The 23,584-nt window shown below is 43.3% G+C and overlaps 3 protein-coding genes across 3 annotated transcripts in view; all 3 read right to left on the bottom strand.

Annotated features, from left to right (window-relative positions):
• Nucleotides 1–18,798, bottom strand: part of LOC126212948 (protein roadkill-like) — a 56,760-nt gene extending 37,962 nt beyond the window's left edge. Inside the window, exon 1 of the mRNA XM_049940466.1 lies at nucleotides 18,746–18,798. The gene's annotated coding sequence lies outside the window, so the exon portion shown is untranslated. The remainder of the gene's footprint in view (nucleotides 1–18,745) is intronic.
• Nucleotides 1–23,584, bottom strand: part of LOC126212947 (ankyrin repeat and protein kinase domain-containing protein 1-like) — a 578,958-nt gene that overhangs the window by 446,954 nt on the left and 108,420 nt on the right. The window lies entirely within an intron of this gene.
• LOC126212946 (poly [ADP-ribose] polymerase tankyrase-1-like) overlaps nucleotides 1–23,584 on the bottom strand; it is a 213,158-nt gene that overhangs the window by 94,106 nt on the left and 95,468 nt on the right. The gene's annotated exons all lie outside the window — the stretch shown is intronic.

Genomic DNA, 23,584 nt, shown 5'->3' with positions numbered 1-23,584 from the left:
CCACAGAAAGGGAAGACGAGAGACAGAAGGCGAAATACAGAGCTACCATAAATCATTTGTTTCCAGAATTCTAAATTTTCCGAAGTATTACATGTACAAATATGGTTGGCGCACGAATATAACGGCAAACACAGTGAGTTTAAACTGTGCCTACCACCTGACATTACGAATGCAGCGCATTGCCAAAATGCCGACAAAGCGAGAGAAGAGCTATCGTTTGATGGAATATGCGAGATATTTGGTCAAATGTGGCAGCTGCAACCGCTGTGTGGGGGTGAGCGGTTCGAACCATATCGTCTGCATCGCGTGCAACAATTGAAAGCCGCAACAGCTGACACACGGGCCGGAGGCGCCTTCAGATTTGCGCCACAAGGCGGGGAGCAGTCGAAGATGGACATTTCGCCTCCATGTTGATATTGAGAGACGTCACCACAAAGACGTCCGCAACGACTAAAAATAATCGAGCAGCGGGTTTCGTTAACGTACGGTGGAAGATGTGGCGAATGTTCTGATTGCATAATAAATGCCCACAGTTGTGGAATTATGACACAGACTAGTTTTTCACTGGAACTTTGTAACTTTCCTGTACCATTGTAAGGAGACTCGGGTGCTGCCAGTGTGTGTTTGCTGTTGCGGCCGTCACATCGAGCGCTCAGAACGTCGACGTGGACGGCAGATATACGCAATAAACAGACTCCGGATAGACACCTCTGCACGTTGAATTTCTTCTGGACTTCAGCAGTTAAGGGCCGTGTCACATCACACACGCGTTGGCCGCTATCTCTTAGACTTGTTTTAGTTCGTCCGTTGGCCTTTCTTGAAACCGGGGATTTTTTCAATCGCTTGGTACCACTCATCGTTCCAGCGGTCTGCGATAAACAGCTTCTGTGACGGGAGCAAGTTCTTCCTCAAAATTTGTGCACAATCTTGAAGGGACCTCACCCAGTGCAGATGCCTTTCCACTGTTTAGTGTTTTTAGGTGATTTTATGTTCCGCAACCACTTCACATCTGCCATTATTTGGGCGTTAGTGCGAAAACAGATGATGAGTTCAAATGGTTCAAATGGCTCTGAGCACTATGGGACGTACGTTCTGAGGTCATCAGTCCCTTAGAACATAGAACTACTCAAACCCAACAAACCTAAGGACATCAGGCACAGACATGCCCGAAGCAGGACTCGAACCTGCGACCGTAGCGGTCACGCGGTTCCAGACTGTAGCGCCTAGAACCGCTCGGCCACCACATCCGGCAGATGATCTTCGACTGTGAAATAACTTCGGAAAACAGTATAAACGATTAATTAGCTATCAGAGATCCATATTTTACGAAGTACCGCGTGTTTGAGGGACTTCTGACACGAAACACAGAAAAGCGGTAGTAAAGTTCGTTCCGTACCTCGCGTAGCAACACGCTGTCAGTGGCCAGCACAGAAACACTGACGCCTTCTCTGAGATGTGGCAGTGTTTCTGGCAGTGGGGTTGGGGGTGGGAAAACGCTGTCCCCTGATGGACCCGCTAAGGAGGAAGCCACTTTTCCTATAAATGCAAGGTTGCTTCGTCACTGAAGTTCAGCATGGGGCCGACACGTTCATCCTCCAGTGCTCCCTCCATTGTGGCGCGAATCTGAAGGCTCCGGCCGCAACCTTCCGCTTTTAATTGTCGTGCGAAGTGTTACCGCCGACGCATGATCTTCCCAACACTTTGCTGCGGTATTTCGAGTTCGCGACTTGTGCCTGCTCTTGACTTATTTGGACTGCGTACAAAAGTCTCGTTCACCGCCGTCCACGGTTATAGCTGCCACATTTGTTGAAAATCTCGTGTATTCCAGCAAAGGAAAACTCTTCCGTCGCCTTGTCGACATTTAGTAAAGGCAGTGCATTCGTACGGTGGGGTGGTCGGTACAGTTTAAACTCGCAGAGTCTGAGTTTACATCCACCCATCAGTCGTATCTGTAGATGTCATACTTTGGAAATTTAGAATTCTGGAAACGAGTGAATCATTTATGGTAGTCCTGTATTTCGCCTTCTGTCTGTCGCCTTCCGTTTCCGTACCGGTGTGGTCACTAAGCGACTCAACTCATGATTTCGACCCGCTTGCTGGTTTTATTTGAGGCCAAAAGTTCTCTTAATTATTAGTTAGACAGGTTGGCAGTACTGTATTTACGAGTTCTTTGACTAATATAGATAATATTTGCACACACAACCTGCCTCCAAGGATGCACGTGACAATGTTATCAAAGTACTTCTGTGCGTCTCCAATTATTCACTGCAGCGCCTAATATTTCCAGTTACAGAATGTACTAGCACTTCTGTACTAACCAATCACATACTGCCAAAACTATGTAGTGACTTCAATGCTCGTATCTATATTGCGTACATTACCATCTGCCATCTTGCCGTAAGCAATCAACGATTACGTACATGAATGTATCTGAACTATATTACTCTTTTCCAGAACACTATTTATTAAGTACGTACATCCAACTAAACGCAATTTCGCTCCTAACTAACGTACTCATAGACAAAGACGCAGGTATCATTAATAGGTGGCGTGTGTTTGAATTCTAAAATTAATGTCTAGAACTTCATTCAGTGCAAAGTACGAAAAATAAATACACCAATGGCTTTACTCTTCCTGCAAAATAATGCTCAGTATTTTGTATATCATAGTGTTTTCTAGAACGTATGGTGACCTATCATTGTCGCTATTCATTAATTGTTGTTCACGTCCTACTGACACGTAAGTTTCCTTATAGTATCAGTGACGGATGGCTTCTTTCCTTATCTGAAATTTCGATTACAACATACGAAGTGCCACAGTAACTGATCCGAAGTTCTTTTAAGAGTAGATGGACCTCTACAATAGCGCAGACTTTTACACATTATATACATAATTTTCGTTACCACTCACGAATGATTCTGCCTCTCGTTTATTTATTCTTCACTGAAAACATACTGAATCTGTAGTTTAGTTCACTGTTGGCTTCCATCTAGAAGTGTGGTGTCCGAACACGAAGCTCCGAAGTACCAGTTTCCATCGAAAATTTTTCTCGATAATTTCACATCTCCAGAGAAAAACCGATAGTGAAGGGACTTTTCCAGAATGCGATTTTCTCTCTGCAGCGGAGTGCGCGCTGATATGAAACGTCCTGGCAGATAAAACTGTGTGCCGGACCGAGACTCGAACTCGGGACCTTTGCCTAACAGAAGATCGCGAGTTCGAGTCTCGGTCCGGCACACAGTTTTAATCTGCCAGGTAGTTTCGATTGCGAGGATTAGAGATTTTGTACAGAAACGAATTTTCTTTTAAATGGCGGTTAACACAAGAACTGGGTGTCTTCAGTTTTAGAAACGTTCAGTCATAAATAAAGCAATTGAACAAAAGCAATGTGTTGATAGCAGACTTTCTTTTATAGAGAGTTTGGAAAAAGCATTCTTTACACCAATTGCTTCATATTCATTTAACTAATTAAACCAAACAAGCAATAAGCCTCCTAATTCAGGCGTTAGCAAGGAAGGGTGTTTGTATCTTCTCTCGAACCGCTTTTTCGCAATAAAGAAGAGCGGTAATTGTTTATTTCCTATTGTACTTGGACGAAATACCAACAGTGTTTGTCGGTATTTTGCGTGATATTTTAGAGTCCTCCAGGAGTTGTGTTGAACGACGAGCTGCCGACACGGTAGCTCTGCGTGCTCGGTCAGAGGGTTAGCTACCCTCTGTAGTAAAAAATTGAGTGAGCCTGAACGGGTGTCATCGGACGTCCGCCCCGAACAAATTCAACGAACAATATACAACGAAATGAGAAAAAAAAAGAAAAAAAATTGTTAGCGTAATGGTTAAGGTGTCCGACTGTTAATCGAAAAGTTCTGAGTTTAAACCTTGTTGGTTGCTTGATATTTTCTTTATTTAAAAACAATATCGAAATGTCTTATTTCATCAATTTTATTCGTCTGCATGTAATTTTTTGAAATTTCCGGTGCTTTCTTCTCTTCATAATAAGTTTTCGGTTTTTCTAATTTTGTCCTCCAATATTTCTTTTCACAGCAATTAAAAACAATGAAAAGGCACACATACAGTATTCAAGTTATCTGTTTTGATTGTATATCTTCTCTTCCGCACCCGCTGTTCTACTATTCATACTGAGATATATTCTTTTGCGACAGTATTAAAAGTATTATTTAGAGCAGAATTTCGGTTCATAATAAGTTTTCGGTTTTTCTAATTTTGTCCTCCAATATTTCTTTTCACAGCAATTAAAAACAATGAAAAGGCACACATACAGTATTCAAGTTATCTGTTTTGATTGTATATCTTCTCTTCCGCACCCGCTGTTCTACTATTCATACTGAGATATATTCTTTTGCGACAGTATTAAAAGTATTATTTAGAGCAGAATTTCGGTTCGTACGTTGCCGAGCTACTTGATTGACGCAATTCTTTGCTTCGCTGCTGTGAAACATCATATTCAATGTTTTCGTCGACTGATCGATGTTTTGGCAAGTATTTGCAGTCCGTTGTGACAAACACAAATTGTTGGGCACTGCACCTCACTGATCATATTTTAGTTTCTATGTTTTATTACGTCCACAATTCAGTTTTGTGTACTTCGCCAACTTTGTTTTAATCAGAACATTTTAGAAAAAAGCGAAATGACTGGTATAAATAAAAGTTTTATTACAGTCGCTAAAGATGGAATATTTCCCAATTTATAAACACTGTTCCTGTTATAAAGGGTGTTCATTTTAACTGGGGACATGGAAATCTCTTGGAAACGACACACAGAGCCAAAAGAAAGCCTAATGAAAATTAGTTCCTCTCGAAAGGGGGCATCCAATTATAACAAATTTGATCACAAATTCGTCGGGATTTGGTATCATTAGATGCCCCCCCCCCCCCCCGTTTGATCCGATGTGTAGATTTTCGGAAATTTCAATGTCTCCAATTAAAATGAACACTCTGTATAGTTGGAACCATGAACGACTGCGGTCTATTTAAGGCTCCTTCTACGCACATGACGTCACGCATCCGCTGACAGCCAATGAGTGTTCAGCAGTTTTCTGAGCGGTCTGCAGTGAATGTCTTGGCGACTGCGAGTGTTAAACGTGATTGTAGTTATTACTTGGTGAATTTTTACCGCATTTGTTGCAAGTTGTCATGGCTGATGGTGGTGGTAAGCGACAAACTCTCCATAAACAGGTGAGGGACGTTATGCACAGGATACATGCTTTTTTCAAGCGCGGAGCAGAAAACGGTGGACCTATCACAGACGTCGCCAGATCTCAGGAACGCACTGCAGGAGCGACAGGCGTTAGCTTGAGAACCGTTCAGCGGATTGCCAATGAAGGAAAATAACCTACAGAGACCAGTGGAATCCCACTTTTCAGATCGCCAGGGAAATATCGCACTCGTGAGAGGACTGTAACCAATTGAGATAATTTCGACAAAGATGTTGTAAGACGTGAAGTGCTCAACATGTACGAGCCCTGGAAAAAAATTGCTGGTTTGAAGAGCGCGCCGCAGCGCGTAGTGTAAAGCAGTCGCCCTCCGTTTCTAGTGGTGGCGCCGCTGTGGCAATCTTAGCTTTTGTGTCTCCCTCTGGTGGGAAATGATGCCTGTTCACGTGCATTTAAGGGGCGCTATGAGCTCCAAGATGACTTGTCCGCCTTGAGCGTCGGCGCATGTGAGGTAGCCACGTGAGTCCAGTGGGCCGGGCCGTATAAGCGAGGGGGAGTGGCTTCGCGGCCGACACGAGAGCAACAGGAGTCAACCCACGACGTCGGTCTGGCCGGTGCGAGCTCCGACGCCGTGAGGCGGGAGATCGGCGCGCCTTCCTGCGTCCGTTGAAGCGGCTGGCAGCGTTTTGGGGGTGCTGCGCCAAGTCTTCGCCACAAATTGCACTTACTAAAAGTGACTCGTGATATATTGTTTCAGTTACTTGTTAAATTCTACTTGTTTTCCTGTTCAGTCTCTCGTCCCCAGCTTGCTCGTTTGTCTCTCGTCCGCATTTGTTAGGCAGTTAATGTCTGTCTCTCGGTCTGCTGTACGTTAATAGCTGCCGCTGTCATGTTTGTCGGATTCAGTGTTAACGAATTAATTGCTTAAGGTGTAAAGGCCGAATTCCTGAAATATGTTTTTATCTTGCCTATCATCTTGCGAGGTGGTACATATGTAATGTAGGGCATGTTGGTACATATTATGTAAACTGCATTTCATGGATTTTATTTAAATGGTCATTTTAGTATATAAAGTTGCCACCCTTCCACCGTAAGAGTTCTTTTAAAAACAAGTTGCACTTTCAGAAGCAAATAATTTTTAATGTTAGTGTTTTTTACCATCTCCATCCCTTTTATGGGGTGCATAGTTTGTGTGTTTGTTCAAATGGTTCAAATGGCTCTGAGCAGTATGCGACTTAACTTCTGAGGTCATCAGTCGCCTAGAACTCAGAACTAATTAAACCTAACTAACCTAAGGACATCACACACATCCATGCCCGAGGCAGAATTCGAACCTGCGACCGTAGCGGTCGCTCGGTTCTAGACTGTAGCGCCTAGAACCGCACGGCCACTCCGGCCGGCTTGTGTGTTTGTGTGAGTTGTTAAAATTTTTTGTCCAAAGTAATCTGGTGTGTTGCAGACTTGGACCACTGTATCTTTCAGAGGTTGTTGTGAGCGGTCGTGACTACGGCCGTGTTAAATGGGAGCGGCAAGGTTCTCAGCCCGAAAGCTCATACCATTAAAAAAATTATTTCTGCCTCTGAATAAATTGTAACTTAATATTTACAGGGCGCTGTCTGATTATAATTTTAAATTTGTTTAAAATAAAGGGCTTTTAGGAATAAAATTTCCATTAACTAATTTTTTTTTTAAATTTCTTTCAGCAGTTACCCACTGGCAACTACTTCCACGCTCACATAGTGTGATTAAATGTGTTAATGTTCCTGTTCTTGATGAGTCGCTAGTAAATAAAGGAAATTCTTAAGAAAAGGTTTTGAAATTTCAATTCGCGGTTCAATGTACAACACAGCCGAATTTCCTACTGTAAAAAACTTCACTGTAAAAATGCGTGAAACCATAAATTTCAAAGGTAGCATGACTTCGATGAATAGATACTTAAAAATATTGGATTCAAAGATGTACATACAAATGACGAAAGAAAGATTTTAATGGAACGTAGTGATATCGCTGGTTCAGGGGCACAGCTTATAACACGTATTATTGAAGAAGAAAATAAGGGAATAAGAACTTTTTTTTCTTGGACGAAACATTGGTAAACCAAAATCACACAAGAAAAGCGTGTTGGAAAATGAGTGATGGTTCAGATGGGTTTAAAGTACCAGTTGGTAAAGGTGGACAAATAATTGTGCTTCACGTTGGTTCTGCTTCCGGATTGATTCCAGAAAGCAAATTAGTGTTCCGGGCAAAAAAGAGCAGTTCAGTGGATTATCAGTCCGAAATTAACTCAGAGACATTTAAATTGTGGTTTAGGAATCAGTTTCTCCGTTACTTGCCTGCAAACTCGGTGATTGTAATGGACAATGCGAGTTATCACTCCGCTGTTGTTGACGAGACACCCACAACAAGTACAAAAAAAGCCGATATCATGTTGTGGCTTGCAAGTAAAAATATACCACATACTGCAAACCAAACTGGTACCGAAATGTTGGAACTTGTAGCGCTCCATAAGCCTCGCACAAAAGTTTATGAAATCGATTGTATTGTTCAGGAAGATGGACATATAGTTTTGAGTTTGCCACCGTGCCATTGTCACTACAATCTGATAATGTTAATTTGGGCACAAGTGAAAGGGTATGCCACAGAACGAAAAGTGACATTTAAAATTGCCGATACAGAAAGGCTTTTGCACGAAGCACATGACAATTACTCCTTCAGCGTGGGCTGAATGTGTTCAAATGGTTCAAATGGCTCTGAGCACTATGGGACTCAACTGCTGTGGTCATCAGTCCCCTAGAACTTAGAACTGCTTAAACCTAACTAACCTAAGGACATCACACACATCCATGCCCGAGGCAGGATTCGAACCTGCGACCGTATCGGTCGCGCGCTTCCAGACTGTAGCGCCTAGAACCGCGAGACCACCGCGGCCGGCGGCTGAATGTGTTCTGCATGCACAAAGGCTACCGGAGGAGGACATGGAAAGGGAAATTGTAATTGACAATCTGACGGAACGCATCGTCATCACTAAGACCTGATAATTCGGAATGCGACACCGACTACAGCGATGCAGAACAATGGAAGGTAAGGTACATACACAATAATACTCACATTCTTTGTTGTTTTTGTTACACAGTCGCAGTTTTACAATGGTATTGAAACATATTCCTCTTCTGCAACTGTAATAAGAGTCTTATTTAGACCAGACGCGTTTTTCTCTTTTGAAGCATCTTCAGTGGACAGTATTTTGTCTCCTCCATTGCCAAGTCACCTTTCGTAGTTTTGTGCTGCGGTAACACAATATTCAACGTTTGTGTCGGCTGATCAGTGTTTTAGCATATAAACGCTGTTTGTGTGTGCCACACACAAAAATTATATTTGACATAGCTCAGAGCACTTCACTGATAGACGGTATATTCAAGTCATAATGGTTTTGTAAGTGCAAAGTTTTGTTTAATGTATTTTGTCTACTTCCTTTTGATTGATTGAAGTGATTTAAAATAAAGCCAAACGCCCGGTGCAAATAAAACTTTTATTACAGTCGCGAAAGACGGAACATTTCTCAATATTACATACGACACCTATCTGGTACTTAAATGAGATATTGTTACAAAGTAAATTTTATACAAAATTTAGGTATCTTGTCCTGATTTCATTCTCAACATTGTGGCCACTAAAATCGACCATACGGAAAGTATACGCTATGGACTATTACCTCTTCAAAATTTTGTGCAATGGTTTACTACATTTAATGCTGCACAATAACTGCGTTGAACATCGAAACAAAAGTAAGTCATTTATGGGGGGAAGGTATCAGTCAAGATGATGTGGAAAAATCAAATTTTTGGGCCAAATAGTTTTTGTGAAATCGAATGATAAAGTATGCCAAAGCAGGGGGAACACCTTGTGTCTGCACAGGCGAGCAGTGCAGTGATGACAAGATGCGGGGAGCACGTGTCTGTAGCAGCGAAAGGGTTAACCCGGCCGTGGTGGCTTTACTTCATAAACTGCGCGCTCCCCCCTAAACGTAAGCTTGCGAACTATACTATACTATGGCGCTGCTTCTCTTGGCGCGTGCGTCGTGTGCAACTGGCAACGCAGCAATCTCCCGCGTCTGGGCGGGCATGCGCGAGCCTCCAAGATAAAAGAACTGAACTATAGTTTCTCACGATGTTTGTTGTCGGGAATGTAGCGATATAAAGAGGGCTTCAGTGCACTATTATTTCCACTATATTGTTTCTAGAATCAACATGAACATTATACAGAAGGCCATTAGTAATCAATACGTGTTGCCACTGCATTGGAAAGCACGTTTCGTCGTAACATCAGCAATAAAAAGTTCAACTCTATTATTTATTGTATTATTCAGAAGCCAAACTGATTGTTACCGATAACTCAAGTCTTAAGTACGCGCGGGAATATTCTTCAGATCCATTTTGTTTATTTTTAGACCACTCGGCCAATGAGCTAACGAAAATTTGAAAGCACACGAAAAAGGGTAACTTAATAGTGAGACGAAACAAAACCGTGGACGGAACAGTCCGATCTGTACTCTAGACTTGGCCGCTGTTCCTATGTTTCGATACAGTGTATCGATACGTGGAACTGTTTCAGTGTTTCGAAACGGCTGTGGTTCTCTGTTTCGAAACAGTGGTGTTTCATTGTGCCCTGTCTCGAATAATGCAACCAGATTCGATCTCGAGCCAGACACAAACTGTATCGTTGTTTCAAAATAACGCTGTTTCCCTACACTTAAGCGTGGACCGGACTAATTGTATAGAAACAGTGATGTTTCATTCCGCTCTGTGTCGGATGAGATTCGGGCACAGATACTGAAACACATATAGCTTATCACTTCATGAAACGCTTTGAAGAGTGTCGAAACCTTTTTCACGAACAGCAGCATGAAGCTTAAGACTTTCGAAAATAAAACTTCGTTTCTAGCTGACTGCCCGGTTCCGAAATGGCGTAATATCTGCTTTATAAACGCTAACCAAACAATAAAATAACGCACACTATTCACATTCAAAATAATAAATGTGTGAAAATCATTCAGTTAAATTACACAACTTTTATAACATATGCTTCATGTACAGTAATGATATCGAAAAACGCCAAGTAAGCCTACAATATCTTGAATAAAAAAGCCGCGGAGTGGCAGTTTTAAGACATATACGTAAATCAGATGTGGGTATAACTGCAAGCAAGCCGCTTGATGTATCACTGGTGGTGTTCTGGTGAACGGGAAGGGTTGGGAAGCGGGGTGAATTTATATAGTAATGGTTCGAAACACCTTGAGGGACAAAAAATTTTCCGTTATATATTCGAATTACGTGGCGTTATTTGTGAGTATAGTTAATGTGCCTATTCTCCACAATGATTTCCTTTATGTGCATGGAAATTAGCTGGATGGGTATATTACCCGTACTAACGGAATGTGGGAATCCCGGAAGCGTATCCGTTTTTTCTGCAGTCTGCTCCCGCCTCGTGGTGGTTCTACTGTCTTCAGCTATGGCGGTATGAAGCACTGTGGGGGATTATTTTAAGAGGATGAATCCTGAGGAAACGTTCGGCAGTGTTGTCGTTTAATAGTTCAACCTCTTGCTTAAACAGACTTTTGGGACATTAGCATCCAACAGTCAATTTAAGTGAAACTCGGTCGAAACCAATTTTTATGAATCTGGAATGTGAAGTAGCCAGTTAAACTTCCACAGCAATTGTTCAGGAATCTGCCGATTCAGATCTGGGTAGGTGTGGTACACAGAGATGGCTGGATTTGCAATAAGAGCAGTACCTTCATCCAAACGAGCCAAAATAGACGAATAGATGTTGAGAGGTGTTGTTAAAGAATAGTTGAGAGTGAAGGGTTTAGAAAAGTGACTTATTTATAAATGAAAACTATTTACCCCCAGTAGAAAAACCGTCTCCAACAGTTTACTCTCTCAAGTGTTCGACAACAGCCTAAGACGAGTACGATCTGCAGTGAAGCTACATCCTACATCTGCATTACGACTGATAGATGGACATCTGTGAACAATGAGAATTATATTGCAGTGACTGCTCACTTCATTAATGAAAACTGCAATCTTAAGTCATATTTGATATCTAGTTTTAAATTCCATAACAAACATACAGCTAAAAACATTTCCAGTGAATTACAAAATGTGATATCAGCTTTGGGTATTACCAATAAAATTATAGCTTGCACTACAGATAATACATCTAATATGGTGGAGGCAGTGATGATGTGCAAATGGTGGCATGTACCTTGTTTTGCACATACACTGAATTTAACTGTGGAAGTAAGCCTTGAACCGATTACTGAGACAAGAGCAAAAGTGAAGTCAATAACGGAATTTTTCAAAAGAAGTCCTCAAGCACTTGAGAAATTACACAATATTCTGAAGGAAATGGGCGTCCCTATTTTAACGCCGAAACAAGATTGCCCTACGAGATGGAATTCCTTGTATGAAACGTTTGACAGGCTTTTGAAAATCAAATAGCCTTTACACCCTCGCCATCTTCAGAGCGGATTTACAAACAAAACTGTCCAACGGTCAGGTATTCAAAAATCTTGTGAAATACTATTTCCTTTAGTGCAAGTCACAACAGAAATTAGCAGCGAAAGAAATGTAACCTTGCCAAAAGTTGTCTTATTAAGCAAAGGTTTACAAAGTCACACTCAGACTTAAAAACTCCGATTAGAGCAACGAGGCCATTAATACAGTAAGTGCTAAACTTGAGGATGGAATCTGTACCTGCCTGTACGAATTATTTAAATCTTAGTCTGGATTTTATACTTCAAGGAAACATACCGATCTCTGCATTTCAGTTACCTTGAAATGTTTCAACATGTTTTCCAGTTCTATCAGGTGTACATATTATGAGCTGTACCCAGCTGACTAATGTCTGATGAAAAACTGCCATATTTGACCATTGCGTTATATGCTCCAGTCTGTTATGGCAATTTTTTGATCTGTGTGGGTCAGTCACTTTGCAGGCCTGCTCTGTGGGACAAACAATGGTAAATTTAACTGTAAGAAAAGAGTGAGTGGCACACTCATAAATGTTGTTTCAGTGCCTCGCTTCCCAGAACGCTATCTCAATACATTACATCTCATGATATGCCTTTTCAAGAGCCCATACAGATTTTCACTCATAAAACTATCAAAATTAGGAGCTACAATACAGGGAAACGAGTTTGGGAAAAATCTGCTATGTCAAACATACCGACTCTGCCCTCAGCCAGTTGGAATGTATAAAAGTCACACGACACGAAAGCAGCCCATTTGCTGCAGGAAATATAAAACTGTCAAGACACCTAAGTGAAAGTTTCATACTTTCTGCGATTTAATTAGCACACTCACATCTCATTTGTGTTTATACGGAAATATTTATACAGTACACATTTAAGATGAAAATGTTAGGTCTGCACGAGTACAAAACACAAACTGTTTCGAAACAGCGTATCGATACATTACATTGTATTGTTTTATTTGTTTCGAAACGGGTACGTGCTTCCGTTTGCCCACCTCTGCTGTACTCGCCTGGGACGTGGGGACTCCCCCGGGGTGCCGTGCTCACGTGTCAGGGGCGTGCGGGGCTGGCTGGCTGCACCGACGCCTCTTCGTGCAGAGGCTGCGCGCGTCTTGTTCAAAATTAAATGGCTCTGAGCACTGTAGGACTTAACAGCTGAGGTCGTAAGTCCCCTAGAACTTAGAACTACTTAAACCAAACTAACCTAAGGACATCACACACATCCATGCCCGAGGCAGGATTCGAACCTGCGACCGTAGCGGTCACGCGGTTCCAAAGTGAAGCGCCCAGAACCGCACGGCCACACCTGCCGGCGTGCCTTTACACTATGGACGAACGGTGCCCACTAGTGAAAAATAGTGCCGATTCAAACGTATTTCGCTCCATGACATCAAAATGGACATGGAACACTCTTCGAAATACGTAAAATACGTGCCACAGCTGAATTTCTTGTTACTATAACATTGCATTTCTTTGGCTCCAGTAACTTACAACGATACTGTAACCTGTCGGGCTAGCCTAGACCTCGGGCCATGCAACATATGACTTTTCCACCACAGCATACATTACAAAAAATAAAATGGCAGCCATGAGAATATCACTGCGTTCTGTTGTGTCCGTAAGTGTGTGTGACGTCACACAGCACATCATTACGCCACGAGTTAATGTGGAAGTCCGGTATCGGCAGCTGCGACCTACTCCAGTTCAGACAGCCGCCTGTACTGAAGATACGGGTATTTACAGAACGTACCGAGGGTTGGTGCTTTAACAGAAATGAAACACGACGGAAGTCAGACAACTGTAGATTCCTTTAAACTGACTGACTACTGAATGGTTGATGACCAAACGGGCCACACAGGCGACAGCGAAATTTTCGTCAATCGCTTTTTTCTTCAACAGAGGCGGCTGGTCGGAAGTAAAATGCACCTACTCGCCGATGTCCACTGTGATCTGTAATTATCGTATGGCAACGCAACTTGGTAGATATGCTAACGCGTTAATGCGATACCAGTCTGCGCTGGAACAAATTTGTTCCAGTTTTGGTTACCAGGTGCGAATCTCTCGCTGTGCAACATCTCGCCGAAGTCTCCGGTGCTCATACTGAACGAATTGTGCAAGTGGCGGTTAATAATAAAATCAACATTCTGCGTTCCTCAACTTGTTTCGCCCTTGCTGCCCACGTTCCGTTCCCAATCCATTACTTATACAGTCCTGGAAATGGAAAAACGAACACATTGACACCGGTGTGTCAGACCCACCATACTTGCTCCGGACACTGCGAGAGGGCTGTACAAGCAATGATCACACGCACGGCACAGCGGACACACCAGGAACCGCGGTGTTGGCCGTCGAATGGCGCTAGCTGCGCAGCATTTGTGCACCGCCGCCGTCAGTGTCAGCCAGTTTGCCGTGGCATACGGAGCTCCATCACAGTCTTTAACACTGGTAGCATGCCGCGACAGCGTGGACGTGAACCGTATGTGCAGTTGACGGACTTTTGAGCGAGGGCGTATAGTGGGCATGCGGGAGGCCGGGTAGACGTACCGCCGAATTGCTCAACACGTGGGGCGTGAGGTCTCCACAGTACATCGATGTTGTCGCCAGTGGTCGGCGGAAGGTGCACGTGCCCGTCGACCTGGGACCGGACCGCAGCGACGCACGGATGCACGCCAAGACCGTAGGATCCTACGCAGTGCCGTAGGGGACCGCACCGCCACTTCCCAAGCAAATTAGGGACACTGTTGCTCCTGGGGTATCGGCGAGGACCATTCGCAACCGTCTCCATGAAGCTGGGCTACGGCCCCGCACACCGTTAGGCCGTCTTCCGCTCACGCCCCAACATCGTGCAGCCCGCCTCCAGTGGTGTCGCGACAGGCGTGAATGGAGGGACGAATGGAGACGTGTCGTCTTCAGCGATGAGAGTCGATTCTGCCTTGGTGCCAATGATGGTCGTAGGCGTGTTTGGCGCCGTGCAGGTGAGCGCCACAATCAGGACTGCATACGACCGAGGCACACAGGGCCAACACCCGGCATCACGGTGTGGGGAGCGATCTTCTACACTGGCCGTACACCACTGGTGATCGTCGAGGGGACACTGAATAGTGCACGGTACATCCAAACCGTCATCGAACCCATCGTTCTACCATTCCTAGACCGGCAAGGGAACTTGCTGTTCCAACAGGACAATGCACGTCCGCATGTATCCCGTGCCACCCAACGTGCTCTAGAAGGTGTAAGTCAACTACCCTGGCCAGCAAAATCTCCGGATCTGTCCCCCATTGAGCATGTTTGGGACTGGATGAAGCGTCGTCTCACGCGGTCTGCACGTCCAGCACGAACGCTGGTCCAACTGAGGCGCCAGGTGGAAATGGGATGGCAAGCCGTTTCACAGGACTACATCCAGCGTCTCTACGATCGTCTCCATGGGAGAATAGCAGCCTGCATTGCTGCGAAAGGTGGATATACACTGTACTAGTGCCGACATTGTGCATGCTCTGTTGCCTGTGTCTATGTGCCTGTGGTTCTGTCAGTGTGATCATGTGATGTATCTGACCCCAGGAATGTGTCAGTAAAGTTTCCCCTTCCTGGGACAATGAATTCACGGTGTTCTTATTTCAATTTCCAGGAGTGTAGAAACATTTCCAAAATTGGAACTAATTTCTTTCCAGTGTAAATCCGTTCCCCTTCGACGCATCAGTATAGCTACCGAGCTTCGCGGCCATACGACAGCTGACGGCCCACGCCGGACCTCCGCGGGTGTCTGAACGTCAGAGTGTGGCCACCCAGTGGGGGAGCCCCGCCACTGCCTCAGCCTCGCGTCAGGCCGCTGCCTCGCCACCGCCTCCACCTGAGTGGCGGCTACTGCCGGCCCAAGTACCGTGTCAAGCACCGCACTGAGAAAAGTTACGCAACTGTCACACACTTTGCTCGTGGACAAAACACCTAAAGAATTAAAAGCACCAAGAAACACTGTACTCACTCGTAAGTGATCTTAGTCCCTTATTATGGACAGTCTATGTGTGACTCAAAGCGTGGATTCCACGCATGCGCGAGTAGCTGGCGGCCTTTTTATGAAACTGTTTTTCTGCTGCGGCTACTGTTCATCCGTCAACGTCACATTTCCCCACACTTCGACACGACTAATCTCGCTACACACGAGACGCTTTGCACAGGTCTTTAATACGGTGTGCATCAATTGCGTTGCATATTTTCTGATAGACCAGTATAAATACGAAAACCACCACACAAACTTCAACGTCAAAAGAGTGAAAGCAATTTAGAGCACCGATATCGGGGTAATTATTATTTACAGAATTCGTGCGACTTATCAAATCATCCTGTCCCTGCGACAGGGAAGAAAACAACTTCGAAAACCGGTACATCAACACACCGATTGTCCAAATTGAAAATTATATAGCTGTGGTACTCAAATTTGCGCTTTATGGCGATGTGCACTGATACACATTTTTAGCACTGCGTCAGTAAGACGTTAGTGCCAGCCCGTAATTCCGAAACAGACTTAACATCGATAATGGGTAAGGCTTCATTAACAGTAAGTGGCTAAACGAAGTATTTAGTATAGATTTCAGTCAAATATAATTAGCAAATCTCTCTACAAATGTCACCATTCTGACGTGATTCACTCCTCTGACGGAAAGTGACAACAAATCTACCTCCACGTTCGATACTATTGCACTGGAAATGAGAAATTAAATCTCTACCCTACCGTCATTAATAGCCTGCACGCAAAAATTTACACTGCACTTTAATCGTGTCATTTGAACCTCAAGTACAGAAGTTGGTGACAGTTTCACAATCGGTAATATTCATTCTTTCGTCACTTACGATGCGATTGATGCGCAAGCACGACAAGCCACGCAGAACACGACGCGTCTGAAAGAGATCGCCGATGCGTTGCTTTGTCGACACACCAGGCTCTCTTATCAGACAAATATTAACACGAGAACGGACAGAATGCGCTGCAGCGTCGTGTAGTGGAGAAAAATTGGCACTTATGCAGTTTAGCAGGTACGGAAAAAGTTTTTCATTTTTTTCCAAAATTTGATCGATTATAGTCAAATGTGATACGCTGATTACGAATACGATATTTATTTTCGCCCCAGTCAATTATTTACATCAAAAAAATTGTTTTAAATTTAAAAAAAAATTTTTTTTTTTTATTTTTCAATATTTTGTCGATTACAGTATACGTTCATTTTAACGGAACGGTAGGTACGTATTTTGACTAATTAGCCACAATCAAACGCCAGTGCAAAATTAACAAACTTTTAATAAACTCCCCCCACTGTATATTTACACATCTGTAGCGTAGCCCACTTGAGGTTAGGTTGGGAGTTTTTTTTTTGGAATGCGGCCGCGGCCGCCTATGATTCGAAAATATTGAACTGTTGGCAACTGCATGTAAACATTATATATGCCAAGTATGAAACGATTTGGATGACTAAAAAATGAAAAATTTTTTCCGTACCTGCTAAACTGCATAAGTGCCGAAAAATTGTGGTGTGTTATCGCTTCCCTTTCATTAGTAATCTCAAACTAGGAGACGTGACGTCACAGAACGATAAACAACAATACGAAAGGTTTACTTCAAGAGGCCCAAACATTAGGATAGATTCTCAAGAATTCGCCAACTACCAATCAAATCTTCGCCTCAGTCTAACCAGGATATTAAGCAAAGCAACAGATCGCTCGCGCATCGCAATCTCAACTCCAGAGAATTGTAAAAGTAGTGAAATGAACGCGAGTGCTGCGTTTCATGGCCAGAAGCACGTCGGCATGGCGCCACGTGTTGTGATCCGCGAGTGGATTACACAGTATTCGGAATGCCCATGCACAAAACGACTTCCGACGTCTGATTACTTTCCAGACGATTTAACGTGTGTAATACTTTATGTTAAGCCTGTAGGCGAGAAAAAGTTTAGGGACGGTTTGAAATTATTCTTATCGTGTTTTCGAAGTCGCCAAAACAAAAGCCAGTTTTTCGCGCGGCTAAACGTGTGTGTCGTTATATCTGTACGACGATGTAATTCTGCCAACACTTCGTATGGGGTGCGTGGATACAGTCTGTCTGATCCGGAAGGTGACTTCATGATCGGCGAAATGTGCTACTTCACGTATGTGTGTGTGTGTGTGTGTGTGTGTGCGTATGTGTGTGTGTGTGAGGGGGGGGGGGGGCGAAAAATATCTTAAGTGTTTGAAATGTCGTCTGGAGTTTATTGCAAATCGCTAACTGCCGTCATCCTGAAAGACTGGCTGAATAACGTCCGCGTATTTCACCGCCATGAAATACGTCACCTCGAGACACGCCAAGTTACCAACTGTGGTAGTTATGTTACTGTGTGGACCCCGTAATGTCAGATTATACCTCTGAATGAGTACGGTAGGACAACATTGTAGATGTTTAATGTCGGCAAAAGTAAGCGAAATATTGAAAAACAAATTTTTGTCATCCCTGCAAACCGCTAGACAGGCAACCTGTAGCTGACTTCCGGTTCCAGGCTGGCGGTCCAGTGCTTACAGACAACCACGGCTGCTGGAACCAGTGGCAGCAGACGCCGTGTCGCCATAGAACTCACCCAGTCACAAGTGCCGAACTTCACGGTTTTCGCAAACTTGCATCCTACGTACATAATCAAGAACGCGAGGTTTTCATATTAAATACGTTTGGTACGAGAATTCTGGAGAAATCTACACTGCCATCGAAATACTAGCCGACTGAATGTGGTGGGTATTTTCCATCCGTTCTACCTTATTCTTGCTCAAGTTTTCACCGGTTAAAAGACTGGAGCAAGGCGATAAATAACGAGCAATAAATTACTGAACACTCAAAGCAGTAATTTAACACCCTGATTGCGACCCCTTTGTTCGTAGCCATCGTCATTTTTAAAAGTAAGACAATATATTAGACAAGAGCAGTTCCTTGACGTTGCCCTTATTGAGTTACGCGACAAACCACCCAAAAGCGTGTAGAACATGGGCAGCGTCCAGAAATTCCAGTAGCCTGCTGGCCGCCTTACCTTTGTCAGGTCGCACGCTCCTGTCCTCCCGGCCGCTCCCTCAACAGTCAACTGTGAACTGGGCCGCACAGACGGCGTGGGCGCCCGGCTACCCCCACCCAGCTTTGACGTCACGGAACGGCGTTGCCAGGCAGTCGAGGGAACGGCTGCGGCAGGGCGGGCGAGGCGTCTACGTCGGTGTCGGCACGGCCGGGCAGCCTGCGTCCCATCCACGCCACAGGCCGTTCATCTCGTCCCGCGCTATACAGCTGGTAACACACACCCCCTCGTACATGGGGCTCCCAAAACCGGGTTTCGTAAAGCGATTAGCAAATACCGCTTCCTGAGAACGCAAAGATAAAAGAAGACGCTGTATTTTGGTCACGGGTTGAGGACGGTTGTGAACAGATGATTTTCCGTCGCAATTCGTCTCGATCATTTGCTACGCCGGAAGTGAAGCACGGATGTAACAAGTTGTCGTTAAAGAACGTTAAAGTGCTATCAATGTTCAATTGTATTCATAGTTACGCATTAGCTATTCACTGTTGTTTGACAAATTTGTAGTAGATGCAACCGAGGTGGTGGCGTTAAATTCCTATCGGACCAAACTGCTGAACTCGTCGGTCCCTAAGCTTACACACTACTTAATCCAACTTAAACTAAGTTACGCCAAGGACGACACACACACCCATGCCCGTGGCAGGACTGGAACCTCCGACGGGGGGAGGCGCGCAGATGCAACTGACACTACGTCCTCAAACTGTTAGGGACAACAGTTAGAAGTAGCCGGCAGTTGCAACACAGGGTTCGGCAGGCTCGCTTTAGTGCCCTCCATTGTCTGTTGTTTGCTGCATGTGAGGGAAACTCGTGCCCGTTAATACGAGTAGAAGAAAGTGTTCTTCCTCTAAAACCGTGAAAGGAGAGTCCCCTGTCGAAGTAAACCACGACTATACGAAGGTACAATGTACGCTCTGTCGTTCAGTATTTTTCATTGAACATGGGGGACGTGTCGACAAAACGCAACACATAAAGAAAAAGAAGCGACTGATCGCCGTTTCTGCGAGAATTTCGAGCATCATAACTTTCTTTTTAAGTGCGGATGAACTACAAAGAGAGGAAGACTTTTGGCGTATCAAGTTGAAAATGTTAGCAGTGGAGAAGTTCTGTGCTTGTAGGTGAAGCCAGGGAAAACTTACGGCCACTTATGTGACACGTTTTGACAGTCGAAATGACGGACAGCCAAGAGAAGTAGCGTTCTTTGCGTTGACCTAGAACCATGAAACCATGAGACGTGGAAAGAAACAAAGCTTCACGCTGCGATTAAAGGAAAATAACGGAGAGTTTTTAATTTGTAATTACATAGCCTGAAAAAGTAATCTGGTTTTTCTTTTATCCGTTACTCGTTTTTCATTTCGTTCTTTGTAGAGTCTTTTTCTGTGAGACAGTTTGGCGTATCAAACTGAAATTTATGTCACACACTACAAATAGAGGAACAGAAACGTATCGCTGCGGAAGAAGTCATGCTTGGCTCCCATACCACAAAACACATTTGTTCTTTCCGTTCAATGGACAGCACCACTATTCTCGTCAGAGGGCAGTTTGAGAAGAAATTTGAATGTTCTAAGAGAAAGTAGGAGTCGATTTTAGTGAACGTTTTAAAAATGCTAAGTGTGTGTCTGTCATGGTTGATGCACGAAATCACGAAAGCTTAAAGTTATTACTGATTCTAGCTACGTATTTCGTTCCTGCGAAAGGTGTTCAGTGCAAAGTAATCTGTCTTCCGAACACCGGCGGAGAAACAGCAGGATTATTAGCTAGGATATAGCGTTCATATTTTAAAAATTAAAAATATAGTTGACACGATTGTCACGTTTTGTGCAGGTAATTGTGGTACCACATTTGGTGGCCACAAGATGGGTGGAGTAAACATTGTCTGTTCCTAACTGAACAGTGTTCTCGAGGTGAGAATGGAAGGCATCCGTTGTGCAGTTCATGGGGTACACACTGGAGATCAAGTGCAGAAATAAGTTCTTCCCACTGATACAGAAACAACAGTGAATTAATTTTTTCAGTACTGTGACATGCGTGAACTGAAATCATTCTGTGATACTGAATACATAAAAGTTATAGGTAGTATTAAAACTAGATTGTTGACATTGTTCAGAGGAGTTTTTAAGAGGAGTTGATATGTATGAACCTTGGAAATCTTATTTTCTATCTCAGGGTAGGTGTCCTACGTTGCTGAAACAATTTTTCGAAAACCCACAGTCACTTATTTGGCTTCATTTCACACAATGTCAGTTAAAAATGTTTTTAAATTCAATCCAAAAGTTGCAAATAACCACGATTGCAGCGTGCTTACAGAAAGAAACCATTAACAGGAAGTTTGGTAAATTTCAAACTTCAATAATTTTTTCATTTTTATTTAACTTGGGGAAAGGAAGTATTGTTACTCAGTCAAAATACGAGCCTGTTATCAATTTTTTTAAGACACTCAACTGACTTATTTGGAAAAATGGAGTTCTCCACTTCAACCTCTGAAATCATTTCATTGTACAACGCTAAAAAATTCTGTTTCTTGGGCTAAATTTTTAAATTTTCTGATAATTCTGAAGACAGTAGACTGATGTGCAACATTTCAGATAGGATGTGTGAACAACATTGTGTCGCAGAAAGGTGAGGAATGGGAAGAAGCTAATTTGGAAACAGCTAAGAGATAGTGTGATGTATTCCATCCCCTTAAAAGTACAGGTACTTCATGTAAAAATAGAGAGACGCTTGTGAGTTTTGCTCTTGCTGCACCAGTCACAACTGCTGTTGTGGAAAGAGTATTTTCACCTCAAATTGCTAGAGATTCTGAAGACAGTGCGCGACGAAACAGACCCGTTTTATCGGCTCCGAACACGTCTTTCGGATCATAATCCGCAGTTAGGTCGCACAATACTGTCTTCCGTTCTGTTGCTACACTTTGCTGCACATCCTTAGCTTCCCCACACACTTCATTCCACACGATGTTGTGCCTAGCTCTGAAACTGTACAGCCTTCCCATGTATGCATAAACCCGATGTTTCCAAGCTCTTTGGCTCACTATGCAACGTGGGTCCGGAAAAAGGTAAGTTATTTTCCCTCGCACTTACGAACCATTCCCACATTATTCCGTTAGTTTCTTCATCTCCCGTCTTCTTCGCCTTTCTTTTCATTTGCCCCATCCCAATCATCCATTCATCCAGTATCTTCTTGTTTCTTAAAGCATCTGGTTCTTCTTGGTCAGATCAATGACCTTTTCTTTTATTTTATTTTTTATTTTTTTTTTTATTTTTCCGTGGGACCAAACTAAAGAGAAGTCTCCATGGTCATGGAACGAGTCAATACATGAAATTATAACGCGATAGTAGAAACAGATAAAATGGAATATAAGAAACATATTCAAGCGACAAGTCGTAAGTTTAAATAAAGAAAATTAACAATGTAACACTAGAATTTGCTTAATTTTTCAGCTCTTCCAGGAGCTCCTCGACAGAATAGAACGAGTGAGCCATGAGGAAACTCTTCAGTTTAGGTTCAAAAAATGGCTCTGAGCACTATGGGACTCAACTGCTGAGGTCATTAGTCCCCTAGAACTTAGAACTAGTTAAACCTAACTAACCTAAGGACATCAAAAACATCCATGCCCGAGGCAGGATTCGAACCTGCGACCGTAGCGGTCTTGCGGTTCCAGACTGCAGCGTCTTTAACCGCACGGCCACTTCGGCCGGCTTCAGTTTAGACTTAAAAGTGTTTGGGCTACTGCTGAAATATGGGATCCATGGGAATCCATTACTAAAATTATAGGTCTTGCAGGCGGTATACATTGTATGAAATGATTGGTCCATTCCAGAAAAAAGTTCTCCATTTATCCTCCCTTTTGGTGATAAATGGTGCCAGGAATTGCGTCTTTCAGAAGAGTTTCTGACATTCGAACACCCGTAAATATTAGCATAGGTGGTATCCAGTGACCGCTAGCATTGACACAGGCAAGAACTGAGTGATTTTCACCTCGATCAGCAAAAGTTCTGCTATATACATACTTTTTTCCAATTGCTGCAACGATCTTGGATGCTTACACCACATATGAGAGCCCTGTCTTATCACAATTCCTTACTAGATCTGGGCGATTTTGAACTCCTAGATCTGTGACTAATGCTTCTAATTCTTGATAAAAGTCAGTAATTATTGACTTATTTCCCACTGAAGACCTATAAGCAGCTATATTTTCTGACACTCTTAAGGGAAGCCCATAACGTGTTTTAAAATCTTTCCACCACCAGTCCGCTGCAGCTTTTTCTTCTTCACTGAAGGGATGTTTCCCACGAGTTGCTGTAGCTAGCTTATAAGCCAGTTTTCGAATCTGAATTACAGTCATTTCCTGTGTGGAAAGTATGTAATTGCATATTCTTTGTTCCATTTGTACAGGTAAAGAAGAGGTTTCCCTAATTTAGGTACGCCTACACATTCACCTTCAGTCCTGCTAAGAAAGTCTTTTGGGGTAGGCCACGGCACTTCACATTGCTTTGATGCCTCGTAAATTGAGTACTTCTCCTCTTTTACCAACCTTGCTGCTGTAATAATATTTTGGTTCGCATAATAGCGATATTTTGGAGGCATCTAACATGCAGAAGAAAAAAAAGGTTAAGTTCGTGATAGCTTGGTTAATTCGTGATAAGTAAATTTAATATATTATCTGGTTTAAAATGAAGTGCTCTATCTATACCATGGGCATGCTGCTACAAATAATTAAATATACGCTTTTAAAAACGTTTATTAGCCAGTATTTGCAAAGACTGTCTAGGGTGGCGCAAGATGGCAGTTAAAATGCTAAGA

This window comes from Schistocerca nitens, chromosome 11, assembly GCF_023898315.1.
Source record: "Schistocerca nitens isolate TAMUIC-IGC-003100 chromosome 11, iqSchNite1.1, whole genome shotgun sequence".
NCBI classification, from domain to species: domain Eukaryota; kingdom Metazoa; phylum Arthropoda; class Insecta; order Orthoptera; family Acrididae; genus Schistocerca; species Schistocerca nitens.
The sequence above is the reverse complement of the archived record's forward strand: the minus strand, read 5'-3'. Positions and strand labels throughout refer to the sequence as shown.